This window comes from Thalassophryne amazonica, chromosome 12, assembly GCF_902500255.1.
Source record: "Thalassophryne amazonica chromosome 12, fThaAma1.1, whole genome shotgun sequence".
Taxonomy (NCBI): domain Eukaryota; kingdom Metazoa; phylum Chordata; class Actinopteri; order Batrachoidiformes; family Batrachoididae; genus Thalassophryne; species Thalassophryne amazonica.
The window spans coordinates 51,809,255-51,825,999 of NC_047114.1; the positions used below are offsets into that span (position 1 = coordinate 51,809,255).

The window sequence follows — 16,745 nt, forward strand, 5'->3', positions numbered from 1 at the left end:
GTGTGGGCGGCAGTGTTTGTCACAAATTTTGTCCAGTCAAGTGTTAACTGTAAGTTCTTTGTTTGGTGCCAAAAAGTACCATTAGGTTTTGTGAGTGTGTGTGCATGCATTGATTTGTTAGTAATGTAATATCAGAAACACAAAAATGGGGACATAAAAGAGAGGTCAGAAAGAGAAAACAGAGCTGCTGTTATCTATTTTTTTTCTCTTGAAATTGTCAAGTGCTGCAACAACAGCCAATTTTTCCACTGAGAATAGTCTTTAAATGTTTTCAACCTCATTTCAGAGTTTTGGAATATTTTAGTACTTTACTGTAAAGAGTTTATGCAGATTTGGTGCTCTGTCCCACCAAATATAATAAAACTCACACATAATGGGTTCAGGTGGACCAGCGAATTTTGTCCTTTATAATCCAAATCTGCTATATGTATAAAATTCACAAAATCCATTACGTATATAAAATTAACAAAATATTTTACATGTTTAAAATGAACAAAATCTGTTGCATGTATAAAACAGATAAAATCCATTATATGTGTGTGACAGATTAGTTAGTCAGGAGGCGTGGAATGATCTGTGGGGAATCCCCACCAATTAGGCTTACGTATTTCCTTGCTTAAACATCTGACCTTGAATAGGGGCCTGCTTCATTTAATGACCTGCTTTAAATAATGTGCATTAAAAAGATTACATTTGTTCAAGTCACTCTTTTTTCTGAGTTTGCTGCAGAGTGGTACCTTAAAATACTAAAGCCTCATTTGTGCTTCTGCAACTCTGTAACTCTGTGGCCATGCAATGCCTTTTAAAGTTCTCCATCGCGTGTTTGTGCAGTTTGCCTCAGGAACAGCAGCTTTTTCTGGATTAATTTGTCCCTCAACGAGTTCCACTTCTTTATACAATCATCAGCCTCCAAACCAACGGTATGTGGAATTTCCCTCCATGAATTGCGGGTCATTTGAGCATCTTTTTCTGACTTCATGTTGTAAAGTTGGTCATATTTGCAAACTTTTCTGCCAAACTTTTCTGTTTTTGATGCATGATCAAAATGTAATCAGCATACACACTGCAAAAACTATTTCAATATGATGGTAGAGGAAGGAGTGAAACTAGAACAGTGACAAATCACAGCCATCGTTTAGCAGGTTCGTGGGTTCACAGCCACGTAGAGGGTTGTGATCTGAGCGGTTGTCTTCGGTTTGCCACACCCAGGGGTATGTATGAAACATAACACCATATTACAGTGCAGGCAATAAGCAGCATTTTGTTAATAATCACCGGCCTTGAATTACGCCCTGCCTCATTTAGGTGCCAGGTCTGAGCACGGTTTGAAAAGAAACGACCAGGCTTTTAATCAATGAAATATGGTCGCCACTTTCCTCGAACCAGCGCGTCACTGCTAAACTTCATATCATGCCTGTGTTGTGACTGCGCATGCCCAGACTGCTCTGTCCTGTATATACCAGGGGTTTTTTTTAATGAAAATACATTGCGATTGGGCAGGACGTTTTTTCTCGATGTGAGTGAAAAATTGTTATACAAAATCAGTTATATATGGTGTTTATTATATGGAAGACCATACAAAAACATTGGGACTTTTGCTATTGTCTGGTGAGTTTGAATATCCGGTATATGATAACAGTTTAGGGGAGTTTTACTATAGTTGCACAGTGTTGAATGCATCAGTGTTTGTTTGTAGCTGCACACTGCTCTGTATCTCCTTATGCTTTCCTGATACAGTAAACATCTGTTATGCAAACCTTACAGAATACATTGAGTTAATCCTTGCATCTTGTTTTGCAACAGATTTGTCTTCTTTTCATCACAAATGAAAGAATGCACTGAATAAATACTGAATCACTTAATGACTAATGTCATTGTTCAAACATTTCTGTAAACACTCAAATGTCTCAGTGTTTTAATTCACAATGAAAAAAGAAGACTTCTATATCCAAGAGGTTGTGCAATACTTGAAACATGGTTGTCCATCTCACGTTTTTGGAGTGCAACCTGGGTGTTGCTAGAGCATGGCTGCTCTTTGTCAAAGGGTGTGGTCTGGTGATGTCACCAAGTGAAAGACCTCCCATGTATTGTTTGTACCTGTACACCTTAAACAGGTGAGTTCATTGATTACCTCAGCTATCAAAGTGAAGAGTTGAACTTATTAGAATCAGCTGATTTTGTGGGTGGATGGCGGAGTACTTTTACTCATTGAAGCCGCAGTTTTCCACCTCTAGTTTTCACGTAGGTACCCTATTTTACTGGCTTTGTATTTATTGTCCCCAAACTGAATTGATGCCAACCAAAGCATCCAGGAAGATCTGCTTTGATCACTATCCTCAGTCAGCTCCATCTAGCCTTTCTCTACCAGCTATGTCCACAAACAAGTCTACAATAACTTCTGAGGTCAGGTTGTTTTTTCTAGATATCTGTTGTTGGTCATGTAAATAGCCATATTCATATACTTCTTTTTCTGGCTTGAAAAAGTTGATGAAAGAACAATCTGTTCTTAAGATTTTTGATTTATTTTATGCTTCCATACTTTCTGGAGTTGAGAGCATCTGTTCTAGTGAAATAATGATTCAACTGTCATTAATTTCACGTATTTTATTATTATTTTTTTAAATAATTTCGTCACTTGTAAAGGTGAGATTTGATTGGCTCTAGTGTGCACACTGCCACAACCATAAAACTATAGAATCATCTTGAATTCTGATTCTCATCTTGCTGCTTGAATACTGAGCACATTCCTGGGTATAATATTTAACTTCATTAAGAACTGCAAGTGGACTTTCATTCAGTGAATAGCGCTTTATTTGAAGTGAGGTGGCGGGATTCTTGTTCCAGTAATCACAAAAACATTTGGAAATCTGTCAGCTGAAAAGAGGATGGTGAAAGCTGTTTTGACCTACATGCTTGGAAGAGACGAGAACATTTAGAGAGCACCAAGGGTCATGACTATGGAGGGTAGTTTTTTGCTGGTGCTCAGGGGTTTCACATTGTATAGCGGTGCCCGGGTCCTGCCCTGATGGGACTCATGTGGGTAGACAGATAAGTAGGCATCCTGTCTCCCAGCAAGGATGACCATCTTCATTATAGGTATTTACATTACACATTGCATCTGGGGATAAGCACCAGTGCCAATGGGTTCCAGGGCCTGTAGAAGACTTACTTCTTTTTCACATTGTCTGTAAATCGACTTTAGTTGGTCAACTCTAGCAGAGGCATTTGTAACTGAATTTCAGCTGCTTGGTTTTAGTTCAGGTCCTCCACTTGATGCAATCCTTTTCTGGCCAAAGTGCCCCAAGAGTTTTTACTGTCCATGCTGATTGGTAATATGACGATGGCCAATCTGTCTTGGGTCTCATCCTGTGTCTGATAAAAAAGACAAAAGAAGGGATTTGATCCCCCTCCCCTGTATCAACCTCCCCACATCCTCCTTGGAAATTTTACACTTGTTCCAAGGGTCAAGTCAGGCCTGGGAATATGTATTGGTGCCACAGTATGGAACCTCTTTGGGTCCGAGATGGCAACCACCCAGGCTGACAACTTGTCCATCCCAACTTCTCAAAAGTAACCCTCTATCTGTCACAGTCTGGTGAAATGTGAGCATCCAGTTACCTTCCCCAGCTGCAGGGGCCCCTCAATACCTTGAGAAATCTTCCACCTGGCCAAAATGTTATAGCTGACATCATAAAAAAAAAAAAAATATTTTATTTTTTAGCACTGTTGTCGTGCGTTACCTGTGCTGCTCCACAGCCTGTCCAGTGGATTTTTATTTTATTTTTTACCACCGTTGTCGTGCGTTACCTGTGCTGCTCCGCAGCCTGTCTAGTGGATTTTATTTTATTTTTTACCACCGTTGTCGTGCGTTACCTGTGCTGCTCCACAGCCTGTCTAGTGGATTTTTATTTTATTTTTTACCACCGTTGTCGTGCGTTACCTGTGCTGCTCCACAGCCTGTCTAGTGGATTTTTATTTTATTTTTTACCACCGTTGTCGTGCGTTACCTGTGCTGCTCCGCAGCCTGTCTAGTGGATTTTATTTTATTTTTTACCACCGTTGTCGTGCGTTACCTGTGCTGCTCCACAGCCTGTCTAGTGGATTTTTATTTTATTTTTTACCACCGTTGTCGTGCGTTACCTGTGCTGCTCCACAGCCTGTCTAGTGGATTTTTATTTTATTTTTTACCACCGTTGTCGTGCGTTACCTGTGCTGCTCCACAGCCTGTCTAGTGGATTTTTATTTTGTTTTTTGCCACCGTTGTCGTGCGTTGCCTGTGCTGCTCCGCAGCCTGTCTAGTGGATTTTTATTTTATTTTTTTGCCACCGTTGTCTTGCGTTACCTGTGCTGCTCCACAGCCTGTCTAGTGGATTTTTATTTTATTTTTTTGCCACCGTTGTCGTGTGTTACCTGTGCTGCTCCACAGCCTGTCTAGTGGATTTTTATTTTATTTTTTACCACCGTTGTCGTGCGTTACCTGTGCTGCTCCACAGCCTGTCTAGTGGATTTTTATTTTATTTTTTACCACCGTTGTCGTGCGTTACCTGTGCTGCTCCACAGCCTGTCTAGTGGATTTTTATTTTGTTTTTGCCACCGTTGTCGTGCGTTGCCTGTGCTGCTCCGCAGCCTGTCTAGTGGATTTTTATTTTATTTTTTGCCACCGTTGTCGTGCGTTACCTGTGCTGCTCCACAGCCTGTCTAGTGGATTTTTATTTTATTTTTTACCACTGTTGTCGTGTGTTACCTGTGCTGTTCCACGGCCTGTCTAGTGGATTTTTATTTATTTATTTATTTTTTTTACCACCGTTGTCGTGCGTTACCTGTGCTGCTCCACAGCCTGTCTAGTGGATTTTTATTTTATTTTTTACCACCGTTGTCGTGTGTTACCTGTGCTGCTCCGCAGCCTGTCTAGTGGATTTTTATTTTGTTTTTTGCCACCGTTGTCGTGCGTTACCTGTGCTGCTCCACAGCCTGTCTAGTGGATTTTTATTTTATTTTTACCACCGTTGTCGTGTGTTACCTGTGCTGCTCCACAGCCTGTCTAGTGGATTTTTATTTTATTTTTTTACCACCGTTGTCGTGCGTTACCTGTGCTGCTCCACAGCCTGTCTAGTGGATTTTTATTTTATTTTTTACCACCGTTGTCGTGTGTTACCTGTGCTGCTCCACAGCCTGTCTAGTGGATTTTTATTTTATTTTTTACCACCGTTGTCGTGTGTTACCTGTGCTGCTCCACAGCCTGTCTAGTGGATTTTTATTTTATTTTTTTACCACCGTTGTCGTGCGTTACCTGTGCTGCTCCACAGCCTGTCTAGTGGATTTTTATTTTATTTTTTTGCCACCGTTCGCGTGCGTTACCTGTGCTGCTCCACAGCCTGTCTAGTGGATTTTTATTTTATTTTTTACCACTGTTGTCGTGCGTTACCTGTGCTGTTCCACGGCCTGTCTAGTGGATTTTTATTTATTTTTTTATTTTTTTTACCACCGTTGTCGTGCGTTACCTGTGCTGCTCCGCAGCCTGTCTAGTGGATTTTTATTTTGTTTTTTGCCACCGTTGTCGTGCGTTACCTGTGCTGCTCCACAGCCTGTCTAGTGGATTTTTATTTTATTTTTTACCACCGTTGTCGTGCGTTACCTGTGCTGCTCCGCAGCCTGTCTAGTGGATTTTTATTTTATTTTTTTGCCACCGTTGTCGTGCGTTACCTGTGCTGCTCCACAGCCTGTCTAGTGGATTTTTATTTTATTTTTTACCACTGTTGTCGTGCGTTACCTGTGCTGCTCCGCAGCCTGTCTAGTGGATTTTTATTTATTTATTTATTTTTTTTACCACCGTTGTCGTGCGTTACCTGTGCTGCTCCGCAGCCTGTCTAGTGGATTTTTATTTTGTTTTTTGCCACCGTTGTCGTGCGTTACCTGTGCTGCTCCACAGCCTGTCTAGTGGATTTTTATTTTATTTTTTACCACTGTTGTCGTGCGTTACCTGTGCTGTTCCACAGCCTGTCTAGTGGATTTTTATTTTGTTTTTTGCCACCGTTGTCGTGCGTTACCTGTGCTGCTCCACAGCCTGTCTAGTGGATTTTTATTTTATTTTTTACCACTGTTGTCGTGCGTTACCTGTGCTGCTCCACGGCCTGTCTAGTGGATTTTTATTTTATTTTTTACCACTGTTGTCGTGCGTTACCTGTGCTGTTCCACAGCCTGTCTAGTGGATTTTTATTTTATTTTTTACCACTGTTGTCGTGCGTTACCTGTGCTGCTCCGCAGCCTGTCTAGTGGATTTTTATTTTGTTTTTTGCCACCGTTGTCGTGTGTTACCTGTGCTGCTCCCCAGCCTGTCTAGTGGATTTTTATTTTGTTTTTTGCCACCGTTGTCGTGCGTTACCTGTGCTGCTCCACAGCCTGTCTAGTGGATTTTTATTTTATTTTTTACCACCGTTGTCGTGTGTTACCTGTGCTGCTCCACAGCCTGTCTAGTGGATTTTTATTTATTTATTTATTTTTTTTACCACCGTTGTCGTGCGTTACCTGTGCTGCTCCGCAGCCTGTCTAGTGGATTTTTATTTTGTTTTTTGCCACCGTTGTCGTGCGTTACCTGTGCTGCTCCACAGCCTGTCTAGTGGATTTTTATTTTATTTTTTACCACTGTTGTCGTGCGTTACCTGTGCTGTTCCACGGCCTGTCTAGTGGATTTTTATTTTATTTTTTACCACTGTTGTCGTGCGTTACCTGTGCTGTTCCACAGCCTGTCTAGTGGATTTTTATTTTATTTTTTACCACTGTTGTCGTGCGTTACCTGTGCTGCTCCGCAGCCTGTCTAGTGGATTTTTATTTTGTTTTTTGCCACCGTTGTCGTGTGTTACCTGTGCTGCTCCCCAGCCTGTCTAGTGGATTTTTATTTTGTTTTTTGCCACCGTTGTCGTGCGTTACCTGTGCTGCTCCACAGCCTGTCTAGTGGATTTTTATTTTATTTTTTACCACCGTTGTCGTGTGTTACCTGTGCTGCTCCACAGCCTGTCTAGTGGATTTTTATTTATTTATTTATTTTTTTTACCACCGTTGTCGTGCGTTACCTGTGCTGCTCCGCAGCCTGTCTAGTGGATTTTTATTTTGTTTTTTGCCACCGTTGTCGTGCGTTACCTGTGCTGCTCCGCAGCCTGTCTAGTGGATTTTTATTTTGTTTTTTGCCACTGTTGTCGTGCGTTACCTGTGCTGCTCCGCAGCCTGTCTAGTGGATTTTTATTTTGTTTTTTGCCACCGTTGTCGTGCGTTACCTGTGCTGCTCCGCAGCCTGTCTAGTGGATTTTTATTTTGTTTTTTACCACTGTTGTCGTGCGTTACCTGTGCTGTTCCACAGCCTGTCTAGTGGATTTTTATTTTATTTTTTACCACTGTTGTCGTGCGTTACCTGTGCTGCTCCGCAGCCTGTCTAGTGGATTTTTATTTTGTTTTTTTGCCACCGTTGTCGTGTGTTACCTGTGCTGCTCCCCAGCCTGTCTAGTGGATTTTTATTTTGTTTTTTGCCACCGTTGTCGTGCGTTACCTGTGCTGCTCCACAGCCTGTCTAGTGGATTTTTATTTTATTTTTTACCACCGTTGTCGTGTGTTACCTGTGCTGCTCCACAGCCTGTCTAGTGGATTTTTATTTATTTATTTATTTTTTTTACCACCGTTGTCGTGCGTTACCTGTGCTGCTCCGCAGCCTGTCTAGTGGATTTTTATTTTGTTTTTTGCCACCGTTGTCGTGCGTTACCTGTGCTGCTCCACAGCCTGTCTAGTGGATTTTTATTTTATTTTTTACCACTGTTGTCGTGCGTTACCTGTGCTGTTCCACGGCCTGTCTAGTGGATTTTTATTTTATTTTTTACCACTGTTGTCGTGCGTTACCTGTGCTGTTCCACAGCCTGTCTAGTGGATTTTTATTTTATTTTTTACCACTGTTGTCGTGCGTTACCTGTGCTGCTCCGCAGCCTGTCTAGTGGATTTTTATTTTGTTTTTTGCCACCGTTGTCGTGTGTTACCTGTGCTGCTCCCCAGCCTGTCTAGTGGATTTTTATTTTGTTTTTTGCCACCGTTGTCGTGCGTTACCTGTGCTGCTCCACAGCCTGTCTAGTGGATTTTTATTTTATTTTTTACCACCGTTGTCGTGCGTTACCTGTGCTGCTCCACAGCCTGTCTAGTGGATTTTTATTTTGTTTTTTGCCACCGTTGTCGTGCGTTGCCTGTGCTGCTCCGCAGCCTGTCTAGTGGATTTTTATTTTATTTTTTTGCCACCGTTGTCGTGCGTTACCTGTGCTGCTCCACAGCCTGTCTAGTGGATTTTTATTTTATTTTTTACCACTGTTGTCGTGCGTTACCTGTGCTGTTCCACGGCCTGTCTAGTGGATTTTTATTTATTTATTTATTTTTTTTACCACCGTTGTCGTGCGTTACCTGTGCTGCTCCGCAGCCTGTCTAGTGGATTTTTATTTTATTTTCTACCACCGTTGTCGTGCGTTACCTGTGCTGCTCCACAGCCTGTCTAGTGGATTTTTATTTTATTTTTGCACTGTTGTCGTGCGTTCGCTGTTGCCGTGCGTTACTTGTGCTGCTTCATGGCCTGTCTGGTGCCTTAACTAAAGCACTCCTTCTGCTGAATCACCTCTAAATTATTTACACATTATTCACTTTGCGTGTTTTTAGGAATCCACTAGGTTGCGTAGCTACTAGCTTTTAGCCGATTTAGCATGGCGGCTTCTCCTGTCTCTCCCGCACTTTTCTGCTCTGGTTGTGAAATGTTTAGTTGTTCCTCGGCCTCCTTTAGCAGTAATGGTACTTGTAATAAGTGCAGCTTATTCGTAGCTTTGGAGGCCAGGCTGGGCGAATTGGAGACTCGGCTCCGCACCGTGGAAAATTCTACAGCTAACCAGGCCCCTGTAGTCGGTGCGGACCAAGGTGGCTTAGCCACCGTTAGTTCCCCCCTGGCGGATCCCGGGCAGTCGGGAAAGCAGGCTGACTGGGTGACTGTGAGGAGGAAGCGTAGCCCTAAACAGAAGCCCCGTGTACACCGTCAACCCGTGCACATCTCTAACCGTTTTTCCCCACTCGACGATACACTCGCCGAGGATCAAACTCTGGTTATTGGCGACTCTGTTTTGAGAAATATGAAGTTAGCGACACCAGCAACCATTGTCAATTGTCTTCCGGGGGCCAGAGCAGGCGACATTGAAGGAAATTTGAAATTGCTGGCTAAGGCTAAGCGTAAATTTGGTAAGATTGTAATTCACGTCGGCAGTAATGACACTCGGTTACGCCAATCGGAGGTCACTAAAATTAACATTAAATCGGTGTGTAACTTTGCAAAAACAATGTCGGACTCTGTTGTTTTCTCTGGGCCCCTCCCCAATCAGACCGGGAGTGACATGTTTAGCCGCATGTTCTCCTTGAATTGCTGGCTGTCTGAGTGGTGTCCAAAAAATGAGGTGGGCTTCATTGATAATTGGCAAAGCTTCTGGGGAAAACCTGGTCTTGTTAGGAGAGACGGCATCCATCCCACTTTGGATGGAGCAGCTCTCATTTCTAGAAATCTGGCCAATTTTCTTGGATCCTCCAAACTGTGACTGTCTAGCATTGGGACCAGGAGGCAGAGCTGTGGTCTTATACACCTCTCTGCAGCTTCTCTCCCCCTGCCATCCCCTCATTACCCCATCCCCGTAGAGACGGTGCCTGCTTCCAGACCACCAATAACCAGCAAAAATCTATTTAAGCAAAAAAATTCAAAAAGAAAAAATAATATAGCACCTTCAACTGCACCACAGACTAAAACAGTTAAATGTGGTCTATTAAACATTAGGTCTCTCTCTTCTAAGTCCCTGTTGGTAAATGATATAATAATTGATCAACGTATTGATTTATTCTGCCTAACAGAAACCTGGTTACAGCAGGATGAATATGTTAGTTTAAATGAGTCAACACCCCCGAGTCACACTAACTGTCAGAATGCTCGTAGTACGGGCCGGGGCGGAGGATTAGCAGCAATCTTCCATTCCAGCTTATTAATTAATCAAAAACCTAGACAGAGCTTTAATTCATTTGAAAGCTTGTCTCTTAGTCTTTTCCATCCAAATTGGAAGTCCCAAAAACCAGTTTTATTTGTTATTATCTATCGTCCACCTGGTCGTTCTCTGTGAATTTTCAGACCTTCTGTCTGACTTAGTGCTTAGCTCAGATAAGATACTTATAGTGGGCGATTTTAACATCCACACAGATGCTGAGAATGACAGCCTCAACACTGCATTTAATCTATTATTAGACTCTATTGGCTTTGCTCAAAAAGTAAATGAGTCCACCCACCACTTTAATCATATCTTAGATCTTGTTTTGACTTATGGTATGGAAATAGAAGACTTAACAGTATTCCCTGAAAACTCCCTTCTGTCTGATCATTTTTTAATAACATTTACATTTACCCTGATGGACTACCCTGCAGTGGGGAATAAGTTTCATTACACTAGAAGTCTTTCAGAAAGCGCTGTAACTAGGTTTAAGGATATGATTCCTTCTTTATGTTCTCTATTGTCATATACCAACACAGAGCAGAGTAGCTACCTAAACTCTGTAAGTGAGATAGAGTATCTCGTCAATAGTTTTACATCCTCATTGAAGACAACTTTGGATGCTGTAGCTCCTCTGAAAAAGAGAGCTTTAAATCAGAAGTGTCTGACTCCGTGGTATAACTCACAAACTCGTAGCTTAAAGCAGATAACCCGTAAGTTGGAGAGGAAATGGCGTCTCACTAATTTAGAAGATCTTCACTTAGCCTGGAAAAAGAGTTTGTTGCTCTATAAAAAAGCCCTCCGTAAAGCTAGGACATCTTTCTACTCATCACTAATTGAAGAAAATAAGAACAACCCCAGGTTTCTTTTCAGCACTGTAGCCAGGCTGACAAAGAGTCAGAGCTCTATTGAGCTGAGTATTCCATTAACTTTAACTAGTAATGACTTCATGACTTTCTTTGCTAACAAAATTTTGACTATTAGAGAAAAAATTACTCATAACCATCCCAAAGATGTATCGTTATCTTTGGCTGCTTTCAGTGATGCCGGTATTTGGTTAGACTCTTTCTCTCCGATTGTTCTGTCTGAGTTATTTTCATTAGTTACTTCGTCCAAACCATCAACATGTTTATTATACCCCATTCCTGCCAGGCTGCTCAAGGAAGTCCTACCATTATTTAATGCTTCAATCTTAAATATGATCAACTTATCTTTGTTAGTTGGCTATGTACCACAGGCTTTTAAGGTGGCAGTAATTAAACCATTACTTAAAAAGCCATCACTTGACCCAGCTATCTTAGCTAATTATAGGCCAATCTCCAACCTTCCTTTTCTCTCAAAGATTCTTGAGAGGGTAGTTGTAAAACAGCTAACTGATCACCTGCAGAGGAATGGTCTATTTGAAGAGGTTCAGTCAGGTTTTAGAATTCATCATAATACAGAAACAGCATTAGTGAAGGTTACAAATGATCTTCTTATGGCTTCGGACAGTGGACTTATCTCTGTGCTTGTTCTGTTGGACCTCAGTGCTGCTTTTGATACTGTTGACCATAAAATTTTATTACAGAGATTAGAGCATGTCATAGGTATTAAAGGCACTGCGCTGCGGTGGTTTGAATCATATTTGTCTAATAGATTACAGTTTGTTCATGTAAATGGGGAATCTTCTTCACAGACTAAAGTTAATTATGGAGTTCCACAAGGTTCTGTGCTAGGACCAATTTTATTCACTTTATACATGCTTCCCTTAGGCAGTATTATTAGAAAGCACTGCTTAAATTTTCATTGTTACGCAGATGATACCCAGCTTTATCTATCCATGAAGCCAGAGGACACACACCAATTAGCTAAACTGCAGGATTGTCTTACAGACATAAAGACATGGATGACCTCTAATTTCCTGCTTTTAAACTCAGATAAAACTGAAGTTATTGTACTTGGCCCCACAAATCTTAGAAGCATGGTGTCTAACCAGATCTTTACTCTGGATGGCATTTCCCTGACCTCTAGTAATACTGTGAGATATCTTGGAGTCATTTTTGATCAGGATATGTCATTCAAAGCGCATATTAAACAAATATGTAGGACTGCCTTTTTGCATTTACGCAATATCTCTAAAATCAGAAAGGTCTTGTCTCAGAGTGATGCTGAAAAACTAATTCATGCATTTATTTCCTCTAGGCTGGACTATTGTAATTCTTTATTATCAGGTTGTCCTAAAAGTTCCCTGAAAAGCCTTCAGTTAATTCAAAATGCTGCAGCTAGAGTACTGACGGGGACTAGCAGGAGAGAGCATATCTCACCCGTGTTGGCCTCTCTTCATTGGCTTCCTGTTAATTCTAGAATAGAATTTAAAATTCTTCTTCTTACTTATAAGGTTTTGAATAATCAGGTCCCATCTTATCTTAGGGACCTCGTAGTACCATATCACCCTAATAGAGCGCTTCGCTCTCAGACTGCAGGCTTACTTGTAGTTCCTAGGGTTTGTAAGAGTAGAATGGGAGGCAGAGCCTTCAGCTTTCAGGCTCCTCTCCTGTGGAACCAGCTCCCAATTCAGATCAGGGAGACAGATACCCTCTCTACTTTTAAGATTAGGCTTAAAACTTTCCTTTTCGCTAAGGCTTATAGTTAGGGCTGGATCGGGTGACCCTGGACTATCCCTTGGTTATGCTGCTTTAGACGTAGACTGTGGGGGGGTTCCCATGATGCACTGTTTCTTTCTCTTTTTGCTCTGTATGCATCACTCCGCATTTAATCATTAGTGATCGATCTCTGCCCCCCTCCACAGCATGTCTTTTTCCTGGTTCTTTCCCTCAGCCCCAACCAGTCTCAGCAGAAGACTGCCCCTCCCTGAGCCTGGTTCTGCTGGAGGTTTCTTCCTGTTAAGAGGGAGTTTTTCCTTCCCACTGTTGCCAAGTGCTTGCTCACAGGGGGTCGTTTTGACCGTTGGGGTTTTTCATAATTATTGTATGGCCTTGCCTTACAATATAAAGCGCCTTGGGGCAACTGTTTGTTGTGATTTGGCGCTATATAAAAAAAAAGTTGATTGAAGTTGAGTTGATTGATAAAATGACCTTGCAAGAAAATGAATGAAAGAGTGAATAAATTTAAATTCCTATGATCGGTGGTATTTTAAGATGGAGAACTGGGTGCAGAAATAATCTAGAGAGGGCAGTTTGAGTGAAATAACTCAAAGAAGACATGAGTGTTGTTTGATTGAAGAAGGTTGAAGGTCAGATTTAAAAGGTACGGCCCAGCTGTGATATATGGAGCTGATACATGGGCAGTGAAGGGAGTGCAGCAAGAGAAGTTGGATGTGGGAGAAATGAGATCTCTGAGATGGATGTGTGGACTTGTAAAGCAGGATACATTAAGATCGAAGAAGTAGGTAAGATTTCAAAGAGTAAAGTACAGTAAAGTAGACTGAAGTGGTTTGGACATGTGATGATACGATACACTTTATTGTCCCTTCAGGAAAATTTGCCTTGGACTCCAAGAGCTGCACAAATAAAACTACCATGGCATAATTACATAACTAATGCATATTGCACATAACTCAATACACACACCAATATAGCACATACCCCTTTTACACAACAGTCTTGCACAAATGGCTCATGCATATTGCACCTATCCCTAATACACATATCCAAATTGCACATACCCCTATTGCACAGCAGTCTCACACAGATGGTTCATGCACATTGCACATATCCCTATAACACATATCCATATTGCACAGCCATCTCACACATACAATATATTTAAAAGGAAAGTGCTGACAATATAGTGAATGACCATGAATAAGTAACACTGAATGAGATCATTGAGACAAGGACAGCTGAAGAGAAACGGATGGATCAATCTGGATATGGATGAACAGAGTAGATTTCTAAGAAAACAAGTTCACGGAGGACTACTACATGGAAAATGTCCATCAGACATACCAAGTCCATAGATATGGAGACGATGAACAGGATGATGATGAAAACTTGTGCCAGCAAGAAATTGTGCTTGTGTGTCACTGTTATTTAGCTGGCTGTCAATTTCCAAATTAAAATACTCACCATTCACCAAATTGACAATTGATTTATTTACTGCAACATCCTTCTTACAGTACATGCGTGCCAGTTGATCAGATTAACCCAAATAAATGATCAGCTTTTTAACTGAATCTTTGTGATAACTGAATCAGTCCAGTTTAATGGCTGCACATCATGGCGCCGTCCTCACTGTTGCTTCACCATCTAATGTGAAAAATCTCTCATACGCAGACACACCCACAGCTCGTTTAGACGTAACTTGAGATATCATTTCAGGCAATTAACCTCCAAGGTGACCTCCACGAGATTATGTCACGTCTGATCATGTTTATTTCAGCAGGTGCTCGTGTGTGCGCAGACCGAACAGCGATATGTACCTACAGTACGTTCATGCTGAGGCTACACATTTGTGTTGTCACAGAATGTCCCTGGGGGGAGGCAGAAAAAACAGACTGTAATGAGAAAATGATTTAAAAAGAGAGGGGAAAAGGATGATTTCTTTTTAAATAAAAAAAACCCCTTGAAATGATTTTTTTTTAATTCTTTCTGTTTCCCCTGTTTTTCAAACAGTGACTTTATCCCGTTGGCCTATTATGAAACTTCGAGACAAAAGCTTTCTAATCCTGGCTCGTCTGTGCTGCCTTTGATGGCCGTGTGTGCACGTGTAAATGAGAGCATGTGCGTGCTACTGCTGCATTAGCGTGCCGCTTTGTATTTGCTGTGCGTGCTTGGCATTAGCTAATAACACTACAAGCTGCATATCGAGTTGCCCTAGAGGGAATGTGTGTGTGTGTGTGTGTGTGTGTGTGTGTGTGTGTGTGTGTGTGTGTGTGTGTGCGTGTGTGTGTGCGTGTGTGTGTGTGCGTGTGTGTGTGTGTGTGTGTGTGTGTGTGTGTGTGTGTGTGTACACTAGCTTTTATGTTTGGATGCAGAACCTGTGAGTGTGTGCCTGTGTTTATATTAGATTAGATTGAACTGAAGTGATCTCCATGGGGACGTTGGACTGATGCTGCATCAAAATACATCAAAGACATAGGATTTTTTTTTTTAACATAGGTACAAAGGAAGCCAGTCCTCTGCATGTATACAAAACTTCAGATACATGCAAATAAAAAGGGTTAAAACTCAGCTGCACATGATGAGTGTATCCACGATGTTCACATTCAGAGGCATGAAATAATGATGATGCTTTGCAGAGTGCATTTACAGTGGTTTATGCAGATGTGCCCTCATATCATGCATCTGTGGAACAATGTAGTAGGAAATGGGCTTTCTGTGAAAATTTGAAACAGCTGCTTGTGTCCATCCATGTGTCCGTCAAAGCCCTTGTCACCATGATCACTTATCATTTCGTCCAGGTATCACTTTCTTATCTTGAATGAGTTCACACTGCTGTTACTCTTGTGACCTGGTCCACAAAATCCACTAATGTACTAATCCACAAAACAAGCCATTTTTTAATGCAGATATTCAATCTTTTTTGGTTTTGCTCCCCTAAGCTCTTAGATATGAATTTTGCAGGTGTACTAATAGTTTTAGAACCTTCTTCGTGTTTGTAGTTAATTGTTTCACCGGTGTATCTCTCTCTCTCGCTCTCTCTCTCTCAGTGTTTTGTTCTGTGGTGTCAAAGTAATTTTTAATGCAAATGTGAAAAATCCATCATTCCCTTCTGTGTGCATAATTGATGTCAGAGGTCTTTGCTTGTTCCTTCTTTTTCTCTTTTTCCTTCCTTCTTTTCTAATTTTGTCTTCTTTTCATATTTGTCTCTTCTCGTCTTTCTTTGTATAGCTGCTTTCCTTTTTTACTCCAGGTTTTCATTCTTTGCATGTTTTTACATCCTTCATTTGTCTTTCCTTCTCTTTTCATTCATTTTTATTTTCCTTGTTTTAGTTGCTTTCTTCTCCTTTATTACAGATTTTCATTCTTTCATTCAACTTCACACATCCTTTCCTTGCACCTTTCCTTGATTCATTCCATTTTTAGTTCTACTTTTCTTCCTCCTTTTACTTGTTTCTTACCCCTGCTGTCATGCTACTTTCGTTTACTTCTCTTACCTTTCTTCTTTTATTTCCATCTTTATCATTTACATTCTGTGTTTTGTTTTTGCTGTCTCACTCATTTCCATCTTGCTTGCTTTATTCCCTTTGTTTTTTCTTGTTCTTTCTTTCCTCAGTTGTCCATCCTTCCATATTTTGCATTTTCTTTCTTTGTTTCCTTATTTCATTCTGGTTGTGCCTTTTACATTTCTATTTTTGCTTTGTCTGTCTTCTTTCCTTCCTCATTTCCTTCTTGTTTTCTTTCTGTTCTTTACTTCATCTTTCCTTCTTTTTCTTCACTTTGCCCTTTTCTTTATTTCCTTATTTCCTTCTGTTCATGCATTTATTCACTTTTCTTACATTCCTTTTTCTGTCTTCTTTGTCTGTCCTTCCTTATTTCCTTGTTTCATATTCTCTTCTTTTGTTTCTAATTTTGCCATTTCCATCTTTTCTTCATCCTCTTCTCTCCTTTTTTCCTTTGATTTTTTTTTTCCTTGTTTCCTTATTTCCTGATTTTTTTCCATTATTTCATTGCTTCAATTCTCTATTTTCTCTTGTGAGTGCTTTAAATCAAGGTCACAGCAGGGGGGCAAGTTGCCTAGTAACAGGTTCAGCTACATAAAAATGCACACACA

At 41.0% G+C, this 16,745-nt stretch overlaps 1 protein-coding gene across 9 annotated transcripts in view; it reads left to right on the plus strand.

Moving 5' to 3' along the window:
* ctnnd2b (catenin (cadherin-associated protein), delta 2b) overlaps positions 1 to 16,745 on the plus strand; it is a 638,149-nt gene that overhangs the window by 423,833 nt on the left and 197,571 nt on the right. The gene's annotated exons all lie outside the window — the stretch shown is intronic.